This window comes from Mastomys coucha, unplaced genomic scaffold, assembly GCF_008632895.1.
Source record: "Mastomys coucha isolate ucsf_1 unplaced genomic scaffold, UCSF_Mcou_1 pScaffold5, whole genome shotgun sequence".
NCBI classification, from domain to species: Eukaryota; Metazoa; Chordata; class Mammalia; order Rodentia; family Muridae; genus Mastomys; species Mastomys coucha.
The window spans coordinates 56,330,222-56,334,096 of NW_022196911.1; the positions used below are offsets into that span (position 1 = coordinate 56,330,222).

General features: G+C 45.4%; 1 non-coding gene across 1 annotated transcript; it reads right to left on the reverse strand.

Annotated features, from left to right (window-relative positions):
- Positions 1–452: 452 nt before the first annotated feature.
- On the reverse strand, positions 453–593 carry LOC116079434. The gene has a single exon (XR_004113985.1). It is a non-coding gene; the product is annotated as a small nucleolar RNA SNORA48 (small nucleolar RNA).
- Positions 594–3,875: the final 3,282 nt, after the last annotated feature.

Sequence of the window (3,875 nt, forward strand, 5' to 3'; positions counted from 1 at the left end):
TCCCTGCCTCCAGGGCCAGCTCCACTGTGCTGCCTGGGAGAGGAACAGGGCCCACTCTCCTGAGAGCTTCAGCCAGTGAAGGGTGGGGCTACTTCTGCACAGCCACTGGACATCTACCTCAACCGGGGACATCTCCATAGTCTCTGAAGGTAACAAGCCACAGACATTCCCACTGACCTGGCAACTTAGGCTGGGACAATGCTCGGGCTGCTCAACTTCTCTTTCTCTCCCATCTGACCAGCACACACTCACACACTGTGGTGACTTCTGCTGCAGGCTGGCCACACAGCTGGCTGGTCCCTGGGTGGCGTCCTCAGTCTGGCCTGCATGGTGTGGAGGCCAATGGGTATCTAAGGCCTGCCTGTGCTGTGTGCTTGGTGGGCTGAAGGCCTCTGTCTGTCTTCCTCCTCCCACGCTGCACTGCCTGGATTTGAGTTGAGTTGAATTGAGTTGTGTCTGTCCTAGGCATAAGACAGCTTTGGTCACCAAGCCAGGCATCAAGCTAGGAAGAACAAAGGACTGTCGTCTGCTCTGCCCCTGACTGGTATAAGAACACCACCAACAAAGTGGCTCTTTGTCCATTGCCTGGAATAGGCCACTTTTCTAATGGAAGTAATTTTCTTTTCTTTCCTAGGTCTCTCTCTTTTCTTTCCTAGGTCACATAGTTTCTATGCTCATAACTCTCACATCGTCATGCATACATAGAAAATCAGAAGCTAAGATCTACATATGAGAGACAACATACTTAGCTGGAATTACCTTGTTTTTTTTTTTTTTTGTTTTTTGTTTTTTGTTTTGTTTTTTGTTGTTGTTGTTTTGTTTTTCGAGACAGAGTTTCTCTGTATAGCCCTGGCTGTCCTGGAACTCACTCTGTAGACCAGGATGGCCTCGAACTCAGAAATCCACCTGCCTCTGCCTCCCAAGTGCTGGGATTAAAGGCGTGTGCCACCACCACCCAGTTTGGAATTACCTTGTTTACTATAATTTTCCAGTTTCATTCATTTTCCTGAAAACTGCACAATTTGATTACTTATGTCTAGATAAAATCCCATTGTGCGTATGTTCCACAAGACTGATTTCATTTCTTCACCATTGTAATAATTAGAAAGCATCTCATGAAGGCGATGATTGTCCCTATTGTCCCCTGAGCCAGCACTGTACTGAGTCCACTAAGAGGAGACTCTCTCAACTTACGCCAGAGACACTAGTTTCACTCTGGATCCAACTTGTCCAGACTGACCTTACTCAGACTGACCTCAAAGGGAAAACAGATACATTGAAACGGCTTACAAATCATTTGGGAGAGAAAGAGAAGTGGGACCCACAGTCCTGGAGAAAGTGAAAGTGGTAGCTGTAGCTCTCTTGAGACAGGGGTCAACAGGGGAAGTGGCAGATAGGCACACAGCCCCGCACCTGTCTCTATCCCACTGTGTAAAGCAGTGGCAAATGCCAGGATGAGGAGGGGAAGTGAGAGGGTGTGGTGTGTACACAGCTGTTAGAATAAACCATGAGGGTGGCTTTATAAGGAGAGCCTTGAAACTATGAGGCCAGGATGAGGCCTGGAGGAAGGAGATGTAACAAAGGAAAAAAGGAAAAGTCAGGACAGAGAGCTGTCACATGCAATGCGATAAGGATTCACAGATCAGAGAAGAGCTAGAGAGCAAGAGTGAGACAGAGCTGTCACATAAAACATGATGGATGTCAGAGAAGAGGAGAAGGGAGGAGAGGGGAGGGGAGGGAGGGAGGGAAAGGGAGGAGAGGGGAGGGAAACGGAGGAAGGGGAGGGGAAATGAGGGAGGGGAGAGGAGAAGAGAGGAGAGGAGAGGGGAAAGGAGAGGAAAGGAGAGGAGAGGAGGGGAGGACTAGGGAAGGGGAGAAGAGGAGGGGAGGACTGGAGAGCAAGAGTGAGGCAGAAAGCTATCACATAAAACATGATGGGGTGTCAGAGAAGAGGAGAAGGGAGGGGAGGGGAGAGAAGGGAGAGGAAAGGGAGAGAGGGGAGGGGAAAGGAGAGGGGAGGAGGAGAGGAGGAGAGAACTGGAGAGCAAGAGTGAGGCAGAGAGCTGTCACATAAAACACGATGGGGTGTCAGAGAAGAGGAGAAGGGAGGTGAGGGAAGGGGGGGAAGGGAGAGAAGGAAGAGGAGAAGAGAGGAGGGGAGGGGAGAGGAGAGGAGAACTGGAGAGCAAGACCAAGCCTGTCTGCCTCCAGAGGAATCTGTTACTTTTATGAGTTTTCCCCAGGGGGAGGAGAAGCTGCTCATGACTTGAAGGCATCAGAACTATTTGTTCAGAGTAGCAGAGATATACCCTAGCTGCCTCTTGCTGGTGATCTAATACCGGAACAGATCACATCACAGTGGTCACACATTCCATTTCTTTTATGTGACAATATTGTCCTATGTGGCTGGGAGCTTATTCCTAGGTCTGATGAAGATGAGGCTGAAGAGTCAGGAATGTGGCCTTCAGGAGGGGGGGAGGGAGGGAAGGAGAGAGAGAGATTATTATTATTGTTGTTGTTATTATTACTATTATTACTATAATCAAAGATAATATTATTATTATTATTATCAAAGAGAAAACTTGAAAATTTCCTGGGTCATATGAGGATACTTGCCACCCTAATCCAGTCTGGGTTTTGTTTTATTCTCTGTTTCTGAAATAACAGTTACACTCAAATCTTAGAATTAAAACAAGAATGCAGTGAGTCTATTGTTTTGATTTTTAAATTTAATTTAATTGTATTTTATTTGTATGAGTGTTTTGCCTACATGTATGTCTGTACAACACTTGAGTGCCTGGCACTCACGGAAGCCAGGAGAGGGTGTTAGATCCCTGGAACTGGAGTTACAGATGGTTGTGAGCTACCATGGAAACCCAAAAGAGCAGTGGGTGCTCTTAGCCAGGGTTTGTTGCTGTTGTTTGTTTATTTGCTTTGTTTGTTTTCCTTGTGCTGGCTGGGAGATAGAGATCTAGTTTCACTGTTCCCCCTGTGAACATCCAGTTTATGCAGCACTGTTGAAGAGGTTGTTTTCCTCCAATGTGTGTTTGGGGCATTTTTAACAAAGGCCAGCGATGGTAGCTGTGCGGGTTCACGTCTGTGTCTTCCAGTCTAGTCCACTGATCTCCATGTCTGCTTTGTGCCGGTAGCCGCGTGTGCTCATGTCTGTGTCCTCCAGTCTAGTCCACTGATCTCCATGTCTGTTTTGTGTCCATACCGTGCTGTTCGTATTTCTAAAGCTCTTTAGTCTAACTTGGCACAGGGAGGTGATGACTCCAGCATCCTTTTCGCTCAGGATAACTTAGGTGATCCAAGGTAATTTGTGGCTTATACATGGATTTTAAGATTTTTTTTTTCTGTTTCTGTAATTAGTATCGTAGGTACCCTGATGGAGATTGCATCAAATCTCTACATTACAAATAAGGATTCTCGGATGCCCTCCTTTCACATTTGGATCCCTGGCGTTTGTTTCTCTTATTGCTTTAGCTAAGACTGTCCAAGAATTGTCTTGAATAGAGTGGAGAAAATGGACACCCTTGTCTCACTCCTGATTGTTGTCTAAACACTTGTAATGTTCTCCCAGTTACTTTAACGCTGGCTGATGTATGTTAGGCAAGCCCTAGTAAGGGCTTATCTCATGAAAAAATATTAGATTTTTTTTGTTAAAAAGTCTTTTCTTCATCTGAGATGTTTATATGACTTCTGCCTTTGAGTCCTTTTATGTGACTTATGTGCACCATTAAATTACTTATTTTAGATCTCTCTGGCTTTTTAAAATGTAGGCACTTGTAAGTATGAACTTTATTTTAAGACTGCAAGTTTTTTTTTAAATCTTCAAGTTTTAATGTGCTGTGTTTTTGTTTTCATTCAATTCT